Here is a 12,739-nt window from a genome sequence, read left to right on the forward strand (position 1 = left end):
CTTCTTGTGGAGAAGCAGCCCAAAGAGGTTGGACTATTCCACCTTGGGCATTGTGTGGGGAAATGTGCTGCCATTTTTCACTATTTATTATTTACATGAAGCCAATGAATGGGATTTTTATTTAGGCTCTGGTGTTAAAGAGTGTTTAACCTGGTCAAACCATGAAGGCAGGCTGTGGTCAGTTGGGACAAGCTGTCTATAAACCAGTGAAGTATGCCTGCAGATGCTGTTCTACAACCAGGACCTTGGTTTCCTGAACCCCAGAGCCCCCATCACTTCTCCCTAACTCTCCTGAGGGTGTACAATAGTCTCTACAAAGCATTTGGGAAAAAACTGCCTGACTCTCAGATATTGTAAGCAGAAAGCCCGTGTGAGGAAGACCCAGGAGTGACATCATCCACCATAATGAGCCCAGCCTCTGTGCCTCCATTTGGCCCAAAAATATAGAATTCACCTTTTGAGCTGTGCCTTGCAAAATGCTTTGACATTCATTCTCACTTTGAGCCTCCTGATGACTCTGTGAGAAGTATAGGGGAGGGATTATTATCATCATCTCACAGGTGGAGAAACTGAGGCTCAGAGAGGGAATATATAGAAGAAACTGAATCTCATTCATTCTTCAGCAGCTGTAGGGTTTCCCATGTGCAGCAAAACCAGAGCTAGCCAGAGCTCAACTAATCTGAGTCATCAACTTACTGAAATTTTTTGTCCTTGATTCTTAGGATAAAAAAGCCAAATCTTAGGGGAAAAGAGTCTTGTGTTGGCTTTGGTTTGATTATATTTATATACGAATATATATATATATACACACACACGTATATATATATATATATATATATATACATACACACACGTGTATATAACCATGCATGCACATACTGTGTGCATATGCACACACGCATGCACACACAGTAATCAATGTCATTTGTCCGATCAGTCCAGTCAGACAGGTCAGAAACTTGGAAAATCCTTCAGCTCCTGTCTCTACATCCTATCTGTCCCCTGGTTCCATCGCTGCCACCTTCAAAATGCCTCTCCCACCCATCTTGTCTCTCTCCAATCCCGCTGCAACGATCAGCTCAGACACTCAGCATCTGTCTCTCACCTGGTCTCATCTCAGTCCTCCCACTGGACCCTTTCTCAGTCCTCCAACTGGACCCTTTCTCAACCCATTCTCTGCCCTGTCCTTCAGAGTGTTCTTCCTAAAACAAAAATCCGATTGGGCCACTTCTTCCTGGCTCCCTTGTCTGCAGGGAAAAGTCTAACAAATTTAGGCCAATTCCCCGGCTTCACGCCTTAAAGCCAGACTTAGTTTTGGTCCTCAGACTCCAAGGAAGGTTGAGGGGCTCCACACTTTACAGAGATCATCTGCTGCTCTAGAGCTGACATAGAAAGCATCCCAGCAGCCCTGGAGGTCATCTCCAGAGAGGAGATGTGGAGATGGATTTACTGTAGGAAGAAGCTGCCTTCTAGGTCGCAATGGGAATTTGTGTCAGAGTTGAGACTAGGATCCAGAACTCCTGATTCCCAGCTGGTCAGCTCCTCAGGCTCAGTCTTAGCTCAAGGCAAGCCCAAGCTAACTGGGAAATTTTGCAGGTCATAGCTGGGCATGGTGGCTCACCCCTGTAATCCCAACACTTTGGGAGGCCAAGGTGGGAGGATCACTTGAGCCCAGGAATTCGAGACCAGCCTGGGCAATATAGTGAAACCTCATCTCCATAAAAAATAAAAACATAATAGTCGGGCAAGGTGGCGCATGCCTGTAGTCCCAGCTACTTGGGAGGGCAAGGCAAGAGGATCGTTTGAGCCCTGGAGGTCAAGGTTGCAATGAGGTATCGTTGTGTCACTGCTCTTCAGCCTGGGCAACAAAGTGAAACCCTGTTGAAAGAAAGAGAAGAGGAGAGGAGGGAAGAGGAGGGGAGGGGAAGGAAGGGGAGGGGAGGGAAGAAGGGGGAGGGGAGGGAAGGGGAGGGGGAGGAAAGAAAGCAAGAAAGAAAGAGGGAAAGAAAAGAAAGAAAAGAAAGAAAGAAAGAAAGAAAGAAAGAAAGAAAGAAAGAAAGAAAGAAAGAAAGAAAGAAAGAAAGAAAGAAAGAAAGAAAGGAAGGAAGGAAGGAAGGAAGGAAGGAAGGAAGGAAGGAAGGAAGGAAGGAAGGAAGGAAGAAAGAAAGGAGGGAAGGAAGGAAGGAAGCGAGAGAGAGAGAAATAAAGGAAGAAAGAAAAGAGAAAGGAAAGAAAGGGGGAAAGAAAAGTCTACAGGTCAGACACATCCTCACCAAGCAGCACAGCTCCACTTTATGCATGGCTTTATTGCTGCCCTCTGTAACCTTCTTACTTAATGCATAGCCTGGTGCATCATAAGACCCAATAAATGTTTGCTGAGTGATCTGCATACCGGGAGACCCTGGGAAGCCAGAACAAAGGAGAAAGGAATTATTACCTTCTCTCTCTCCCTACACTTTTCTCTCCTTTCCCTGGAGGTCAAGAAAGAATCACCTGTGTCTGAGAAGCCCCTCAGGAGAAACCAGGGCACAAACCAATGGTGGATGGGGCGTTGGGAGAACTGGTCTGAGTGCTGTGAATTTTTCTACTCTGTCCCTGTCCCAGCTAATATTAATAATTCTAGTGATAGCAGTTTATTATGTGCCAGGCACAGTAACATGTGCTTTACATTCATTATTTTATTTTATCCCCATAACTGGGTGATAGCTGAAAGATTTACTAATGAATATATGCACCATCCAATCAGAGCAGACACCAGTTACAGGAAGCAGGGAAAGCTGTAGCAGCCTGCCTGTGAGCTGAACAGGACACCCATGCATGCCACCCTGTACAGTGAGTAGCATTACTATACCCATTTGACAGATAAGGAAAGAGGTGATACCCCTTGCCGAGGGCCGCAGCTGTGCAGAGCCTGTACTCATGATCACAGGCAGCATCACCTCCCTGAGCATCTATAGCAAGAATGGCTGGGCTGACGTGCTAGAAAACAGGTCCTCATCTCCCTACAGCACTTACTCATTCACTTGCCTGCTCATTCCCTGCCTCCTCCCAGGTAGGAGCTGAATGGAAGGAGTCAGAAGGAACAGAAAGCATAACCCAAAAGCAGGATGAGTGAAGCCAGGGCAGACAGTTGATCAAGCCAAGTAGATGCAGGGAGGAGACAATACCAGGCTTGTTGCTGGTGCTGCTTCTGCACACAGGGGAATGGCCATAGGCTGGTTCTCTCCGAATCTGTGTGTCCACCTCTGGCCCCCAGCCCTTCATACCATGACCTCCTTCATAATGGGCTGCATGTGGTAGCAATGGGCATCCCGACGAAAGGTCAGAGGCCAGGAGGGCAATGCTAGAGCTAGCCCTACCCACATGTCCTCCTCCTGCCATGTCCAGGTAGCCCCAGGAATCCTCAGAGCTGTCTGGGAAGAGGATAGAGGGCTGGTTCAGGGGCATAAGGGTAAGTGGGGAGTACCCTTCTCCAAGGGACTGGGATCTGCTGTACCAGGTGATAGGGGTGAGTTATAGGAGCCCAGTACTATCCTAGGAGACAAAAGATATAGCAATGTGGAGAGGGCTAAGGTGGCTGCTCCCCACCCAAGGGCAGCAAGAATGGACCAGGGTACAAGCCAGAGATACAGGCTGGGCAGAATGGAGACATGGAGGCAGAGTTGGAAAGAATCAACATACACAAATGGGCAGACAGGAGACACAGCGGCAGGAAAGAGACTCAGTAGACTGGAAAGAGTTGAAAACAGAGAGAATCAGAAGGTCAGAGAGGAGCCTGGAGCCTGGCCCCAGGGAGCAAGTGTTGGCCCCAGGGTCCCCTGTCGACTGGGCTGGAGCAGCTATCACATTCTCATGCCCCTCCTGCAGGAGCATACCTTGCAAAGCTGCCTGAAACCTGCAGCCTCCCTGAACATCACAAGCAAATGCTGCCTTCAGAGTAAGGTGCTGTCCCAGCCCATGGACCCCCAGCCCTGGTCTTCCCCTCCCAGATGAGGAGGGCAGCCACAGTCCTCCATAGAGCCTCAGTGTTTGGGAAGGCTCTTCATTCAGGGTGACCAGACCTGGCAGGGATCCTGAGCCAGCAGGTTCTGAATCTTGCTGACATCTGCTCTGGGTTGCAAGTCCCTTGCTGACACCTCAGCAACACCCACAAATCTGCTCTGGATAACCTCAGGAATTCACCAAACCTTGGGGCTGGAGGCAGTCTTGAAAAATCCAGCCCATACTCAAGCCCTTAACTTCTCTGCAACCTCCCTGGCAAGCATGCTGCAGCTGCTATTCACATCCTTCCAGGGACAGGAGGTTCCCTCTCTCAAGGCTCAAGGCCGCTTAGGTGGCCGTGACTCTGCCTTTCACAAAATCCTTTATTGTACTGAACTAAAAGTAAATACTGGTCCCTTCTGACTTCAATGATAAGTTCTCTAAGGCACCCCATGCTCCCATACTCTGCCCCATCCTCTCACCTCTAACAACACTCCCCTTTCTACCCCAGAATCCCTGGTCTGTGTTACAATGCAGTGACGTCTACATACTCCTGCCTTTCCTTAGGAGGGATGTGGGATTCCTGGGTCACCTTCTGTCCTCTTAATAAGCCCTTCTTGTTCTGATCCCACCCATAATTCCCAAGCTGGATCCTTGCCTCCACATAATGTCTCTAGTGTCAGGCAGCAGCCCCAGCAGACACTTCCCACTGACAGCCACAGGGATCCCCACACCCTCTGCTCGGCAGCTAAGGGCTCTGAAAATCATCCTCTGGGGAAGTGATTGGTGTGGCATAAGACCAGGGGATTTGTAGTCAGACTTGGCCACTGTGACCTGGACAAGTCATGTAGCTTCCCAGAGCCCCTGTTTCCTCTATAAAATGGACCCATGTTCCCTATGTCACAATCATACCTGCAATTCATTTTTGTTTTTGTTTTTAAAGTTGTCATTACAGACCAGACATTGAATATGTACTACATCCTTGTGGCATTGTTTTAATTTTACAGATACAGAGCTGGAAACTTGGAGCATCAAGTAGCCTGTGTGGAGCTGGGATTATGCACACAGTTTTGTCTGACCACACAGGCTGTGCCCCTAATCAATACTTAATCCAGTGTCATGATCCACTACAAGCCAGGCCAGAGACAGGAGCCACCAGGGCTCCTGGATGGGAAGGACAGAGTCACATGTGGAAATGTCCAGGAGTAGGAGGTGGTTGACTAAACAAACTCTAGACCTAAGAGCAGAAATCTGTGAGGACAGGAGTTTCTTCTAGGGCTTTTGCTAAATACATACCCTCCTGGGAATCTGGAAGGGAAAGATAAATGGGACCAATATTTATTGAACACTTTTAGTGTGCCAGGCACTTCACAAGCACCATTTCATTCAGTTTTCCAACAACTCTGTGCTCTGTGAGAGAAACACATTATTTCTACTTCATAAGTGAGGACATTGAAGATCAAAGAGGTGAAATGGCTTACTCCAAGTCAAAGCTGTTACTCCAGCTGTTCAAGGTAGCTAAGATCTCATCTAGGTCTGACTGATTTTGTAAAGTACCTTGATTGCACTCTGCTTGCGAGGTGGGGAGAATAGCAAACTGGGACCACCTGGGTCTCTAGCCTAGAGAGAGGGCCTGCCCTCAGCTCTTCTGATGACTGGGTCACCTGCAGAATGACTCCCTAAAGTTGAACCCCAGCCTCTCCAGGAACCCTGAGTTGTTCTGAGGTCCCTACCTGAGCTTCAAGGTGATAGAGACTGACAAGGAAAGAGAAAATCTCGATTCTCAGTCCAGGGGATGTCCACTGTGCATTCATTTACACCCGTACTAGATTCCTGTCTGCTACTGAGTTACAAAAGTAATCCATATTCATCAAGAAAATTAGCAAACACTGAAAAGTAAAAAGAAGAAAAAATCATGCTTTAGTTCCATACAGTAAAGAACATTTTTATTTTGACTTCTTGATGTTTCTCTAACTTTTTTCTATGCCAAAATGATAGTGTTTGTTTTTCTCTTGCCTGGTTGATATCACACTTTAGATTCAACTTTACTGTGACAGATTCTAGTTGGTTGGTCCCCTTCTTTGCAAATAGAACCATATTCTTGCTGACATTTGTTTGGGACAGTCAATCCATCATAAAAAATCTAAGCCCAAATGACAATCCTGTTTCTCCCTTGCCCAGACCCCACATCCTGAAGGGCGATATTGAACCTGATCCCATCCAGTGAGACTTAAGAACTCCTCTAAGGAGTTTTTGTGAATATAATTTGTTTTCCTGACATAAGAGATAGAGTGACTGTGATACAGTCCCATTCCTCAGACCGTCTTTCTCCTACTGTGAATGCAGATGTAATGTCTGGAGTTAGGCAAGCTCTCTTGACATCATGAGAAAAAGGCTGAGACTCACAGTGGTCTCCCACTAACATTATTCAACTGTGAACAAACGCAACTAGTCATTTATCTCAATACTTCTTGTTATGTGAAAAAAAAATTCCTGTATATATGAACCACTATTAGTTGGGTTTTCTGTTCTTCTTTGCAGGCCAATTCTAATGGATTAATTATTATGCCTTTTTAAAGACTTAATATTACATAGTAAGCAATTTACCATCCACTGACATATCCTTTATAACCATTATTTTCAAGGAATTGTTAGCCTATTGTTGGACATGTAGTTTTGATCCCATTTTTTTTTCTATTAAAAATGGTACCTAATTGGATAGCACTACAATGTAGCAAGCTTTCCTGGTATAAAAAAAATATTGAGTTGAGTTAGAGTTATAAAATATAGAAGTAGCAGTTTCAAACTTTGTTACCAACCAGGACGAAGTAACAGGCATCAGAATTAACCACCCCCCCACACACACACATCTGTAATAACTACAAATCTTTAAAACAATGTGAAACAATATTATTTGAGACACTGGACATCAAGCAGCAAGAGACAGTGATCTATGAGACTTGAGAAACCAGTGAGTTCAATGCTACCATTTCCCCAAGTTACTGCTTGGAAAGAGTGACCAGGCTATGCCATGGGTACTGAGGACACGGAGGAGGCCAGTGGTCTCCATGGGTTGAGGAGATAGAGTTGAGAGTTCAGGGAGACCAAAGTGGCTCTCTGAAGAGTTCACAGAGGAGGGCACTGGGGAAATGAGAGCTGTACAAAGAAAGAGCTCCAGAGATTTGCACGGGGTCCCACCCAAGTCTTCAGCTAAGTATTGATCGGCGCATTTGTGTGAGGAAATGGCCAGAGGATGGGGAAAGAAGGAAGCAAATGAGTACAGGGGGAAAAGTGAAAGGATTAGAGGGAACAAACCTCAGAGCTCATATAGGGCCATAGATACTTCCTGTTCCCACTAGTCAGACTAAATGCTGCTCTGGTCTCACATAACAAAACTTAAAAGCAAAACTCAAAAGGGTCAAAATGTTTACAAGTAACTTAACTACATTCCAGAAAAATGCTCAAGAGTATTTATTAGGAATCAAAAATAAAATATCCAACACAGTTGGATCAACAAAGTAAGATTCAAATGTCTGACACCCAATAAAAATTACCAGGAATGCCATAAAACAAAATGATACAACCTATAATGAGGAGAAAAATAATTTGGTTAAAACTGACTCAGAAATACACAGATCAATAAGAATAAGTAGATAAGGACATTAAATGGTTATTATGTCTATATTCCATATGTTTAAGAAGCTACAGGAAAGATCAAGCACAATAACAAGAAACATGAAAAATATAAGTCTAAGACTGAAATATAATTATAAAACTATATAGAGATGAAAACTATAATGTGTTAGATGAAAAAATGCACTGGGTAAGATTAACAGTAGATTAGACACTGCTGAAGAAAAGATTAACAAACATAACAAAACCAACCAAAGCAGAACACACAGAAAAAAGGCTTTTGAAAAGTGAATAGAGCATCAGTGAGATGTGAGACAACTTCAAATGGCCTAAAATGTTTAATAAACATTATCAAAATAAAAAACCAGAAAGATATTTGAAAAAAAATGGCTAAAACTTGTCCAAATATAGTTAAAACTATAAGCCCATACATCCAAGACAATCTCAATGAAAACTAAATATGAAGAAAATTCTAACAAGACCTGTCATAAGAAAATTGCTTGAAACCAGTGCTAGTCTTAAAAGAAGCCAGAAAAAGGTATTACATATAGAGAATCAAAGATCAGAATAACAGCCAACTTCTCGTCAATGGCAAGGGAAGCAAAAAAACCCTGGAACAATGTCTTTAAGGTTCTGAAATAAAGAAAACAAAACTGTCAAACAAGAAGATTTTACCCAGAAAAAAATCTTTCAAATATCAAGGTGAAAGAAAGAATTTTTCAGACATTGAAAGCTGAAAAACAATGACAGAAATATATCTAGTAAATCTCCAAACATTGGAAACTAAAGCACACGTCTAAAAACTTGTGAGGCAAAGGAAAACAAAAAATTAGAAAGTATTTGGAGCCAATGAAAATGAAAACACAATATATCAAAATTTGTGAGATATAGTTAAAGCAGTACTTAGTGAGAAATTTATAGCACTAAATGTTTATATTAAAAAAAGAAGCACTTTGGGAGGCTGAGGCAGGTGGATCACGAGGTCAGGAGATCAAGACTATCCTGGCTAATACGGTGAAATCCCGTCTCTACTAAAAATACAAAAAATTAGCGGGGTGTGGTGGCGGGTGCCTGTAGTACCAGCTACCCGGGAGGCTGAGGCAGGAGAATGGCGTGAACCCAGGAGGCGGAGCTTGCGGTGAGCCGAAATCACGCCACTGTACTCCAGCCTGGGCAAAAGTGTGAGACTCTGTCAAAAAGAAAAAAAAAAAGAAAAAAGATCTCATAGCAATTACCTCTGCTTCTACCTTAAGACCAGATAAAGAAGGCCCAATTAAACTCAAAGTAAGAAGAAAAAAGGAAATAGCAGCTATTACAAAACCAACGAAGTGGAACATAGAAAAACAATATAGAAAACCAACAAAACCAAAGGCTAATATTTTTGGAGTTTTTTTAGACGGTAAATAACATTGACAATGCTATAGCCCAACTGATCAGGAAAAAAGATAGAAGACATGAATTTCCAATAAGAAGGGTAATATCAGCATAAATTCTATAGATATTAAAAGAATAAGGGAATGTTGTGAACAACTTTATTTCAATAAATTAGAAACAGATAAAATGGACAAATTCATTGAAATACATTAACTAACACAGCTCATTTGAAAAGAAATAGATAACCTGAATAGATACATATCTATTTTAAAGATTGGATGTGTGGTTAAAACTCTTTCACAAGAGGAGCAGGCAGCAATCTTTGCTGTTCTGCAGCCTCCGCTGGTGATGCCCAGGCAAACAGGGTCTGGAATGGACCTCCAGCAAACTCCAGCAGACCTGCAGAAGAGGGGCCTGACTGTTAGAAGGAAAACTAACAAGCAGAAAGCAAAGTATCAACATCAACAAAAAGGATGACCACACAAAAACATCATCTGAAGGTCACCAACATAAAAAACCAAGGGTAGGTAAATCCATGAAGATGAGGAAAAACCAGTGAAAAAAGGCTGAAAATTCCAAAAACCAGAAGGCCTCTTCACCTCCAAAGGATCACAACTCCTCGCCAGCAAGGGCACAAAACTGGATGGAAAATCAGTTTGACGAGTTGACAGAAGCAGGCTTCAGAAGATGGGTAATAACAAACTCCTCCAAGCTAAAGGAGCATGTTCTAACCCAATGCAAGGAAGCTAAGAACCTTGATAAAAGGTTACAGGAATTGCTAGCTAGAATAGCCAGTTTAGAGAAGAATATAAATGACCTGATGGCGCTGAAAAACACAGCATGAGAACTTCATGAAGCATACACAAGTATCAATAGCCAAATCGGTCAAGCAGAAGAAAGGATATCAGAGATTGAAGATCAACTTACTGAAATAAAATGTGAAGACAAGATTAGAGGAAAAAGAATAAAAGGAAAGAACAAAGCCTCCAAGAAATATGGGACTATATGAAAAGACCAAACCTACGTCTTATTAGTGTACCTGAAAGTAACAGGAGAATGGAACTAAATTGGAAAACACACTTCAGGGTATTATCCAGGAGAACTTCCCCAACCCAGCAAGACAGGCCAACATTCAAATTCAGGAAATACAGAGAACATCACAAAGATACTCCTCGAGAAGAGCAACCCCAAGACACATAATTGCCAGATTCACCAAAGTTGAAATGAAGGAAAAAATCTTAAGGGCAGCCAGAGAGAAAGGTCGGGTTACCCACAAAGGGAAGCCCATCAGACTAACAGCAGATCTCTCGGCAGAAACTCTACAAGCCAGAAGAGAGTGGGGGCCAGTGGATATTCTTAAAGAAAAGAATTTTCAACCCAGAATTTCATATCCAGCCAAACTAAGCTTCATAAGTGAAGGAGAAATAAAATTCTTTACAGACAAACAAATGCTGAGGGATTTTTTTTCATCACGAGGCCTGCCTTACAAGAGTTCCTGAAGGAAGCACTAAATATGGAAATGAAAAACCAGTACCAGCCACTGTAAACACATGCCAAAATGTGAAGACCATCAACACTATGAAGAAACTGCATCAACTAATGGGCAAAATATCCAGCTAGCATCATAATGACGGGATCAAATTCATAATAACAATATTAACCTTAAATGTAAATGGGTCAATGCCCCAATTAAAAGATACAGATTGGCATATTTGATAAAGAGTCAAGACCCATTGGTGTGCTGTATTCAGGAGACACATCTCACTCACAAAGACACATATACGCTCAAAATAAAGGGATGGAGGAATATTTACCAAGCAAATAGAAAGCAAAAAACAAACAAACAAACAAACAAAAAAACAGGGGTTGCTATCTTAGTCTCTGATAAAACAGACTTTAAACCAATAAAGATCAAAAAAGACAAAGAAGGGCAATACATGATGGTAATGGTATCAATGCAACAAGAAGAGCTAACTATCCTAAATATATATCCACCCAATACCAGAGCACCCAGATTCATAAAGCAAGTTCTTAATATTAGTGGGAGACTTTAACACCCCACTGTCAATATTAGGTCAATGGGACAGGAAATCAACAAGGATATTCAGAACTTGAACTCAGCTCTGGTCCAAGTGGACCTAACAGACATCTACAGAACTCTCCACTCCAAATCAAGAAAATATACATTCATCTCAGCACTACATAGCACTTCTTCTGAAATTGACCATATAATTGGAAGTAAAACACTCCTCAGCAAATGCAAAAACAAAAAACAAAACAGAACAAAAACAGAAATCGTAACAGTCTCTCAGACCACAGTGCTATCAAATTAGAACTCAGGATTAAGAAACTCACTCAAAACCACACAACTGCATGGAAAATGAACAACCTGCTCCTGAATGACTAATGGGTACATAATCAAATTAAGGCAGAAATAAATAAGTTCTTTGAAACCAATGAGAACAAAGACACAACGTACCAGACTCTCTGGGACACAGCTAAAGCAGTGTTTAGTGGGAAATTGACAGCATTAAATGCCCACAGAATAAAGGAGGAAATATCTAAAATTGACACTCTAACATCACAATGAAAAGAACTAGAGAAGCAAGAGCAAATAAATTCAAAAGCTAGCAGAAGATAAGAAATAACTAAGATCAGAGCAGAACTGAAGGATATAGACACTCAAAAATCCCTTTAAAAAATCAATGAATGCAGGAGTTGGTTTTTTGAAAAGATTAACAAAATAGATAGACCACTAGCCAGACTAATAAAAAAGAAAAGAGAGAAGAATCAAATAGACACAATAAAAAATGATAAAGAGGAGATCACCACTGATCCCACAGAAATACAAACTACATCAGAGAATATGATACATACCTCTATGAAAATAAACTAGAAAATCTAGAAGAAATGGATAAATTCTTGGGCATATAGACTCTCCCAAGACTAAACCAGGAAGAATTCAAGCCCTGAATAGACCAATAACAAGTTCTGAAATTGAGGCAGTAATTAACAGCCTATCAACAACAACAACAACAACAAAAAAGCCCAGGACCAGAGGTATTCACAGCCAAATTCTACTAGAGGTACAAAGAGTAGATGTTACTATTCCAATATTAACAATAGATGTTAATCTATTCCAAACAATAGAAAAAGAGGGACTCCTCCCTAACTCATTTTATGAGACCAGCATCATCCTGATACCAAAACCTGGCAGAGACACAACATAAAAAGAAAAATTCAGACCAATATCCATGATGAACATTGATGCAAAATTCCTCAATAAAATATTGGCAAACCAAATCCACCAGCACATCAAAAAGCCTGTCTATCACGATGAAGTCGGCTTCATTCCTGGGATGCAAGGATGGTTCAACATACGCAAATCAATAAATGTAATCTATCACATAAGCAGAACCAATGACAAAAACAATAAGATTATCTCAAAAGATGCAGAAAAGGCCTTTTATAAAATTCAACATCCCTTCCTGCTAAAAAAACACTCAATAAACTAGGTATTGATGGAACGTATCTCAAAATAAAAACAGATATTTATGACAAACCCACAGCCAATATCATACCGAATAGGAAAAAGCCAGAAGCACTCCCTTTGAAAACTAGCACAAGACAAGGATGCCCTCTGTCACTATTCCTACTCAACATAGTATTGGAAGTTCTGGCCAGAGCAATCAGGCAAGAGAAAGAAATAAAGTGTATTCAAATAGGAAGAGAGGAAGTCAAATTATCTCTG

Source organism: Rhinopithecus roxellana, chromosome 12 (assembly GCF_007565055.1).
Source record: "Rhinopithecus roxellana isolate Shanxi Qingling chromosome 12, ASM756505v1, whole genome shotgun sequence".
In the NCBI taxonomy this organism is placed as follows: domain Eukaryota; kingdom Metazoa; phylum Chordata; class Mammalia; order Primates; family Cercopithecidae; genus Rhinopithecus; species Rhinopithecus roxellana.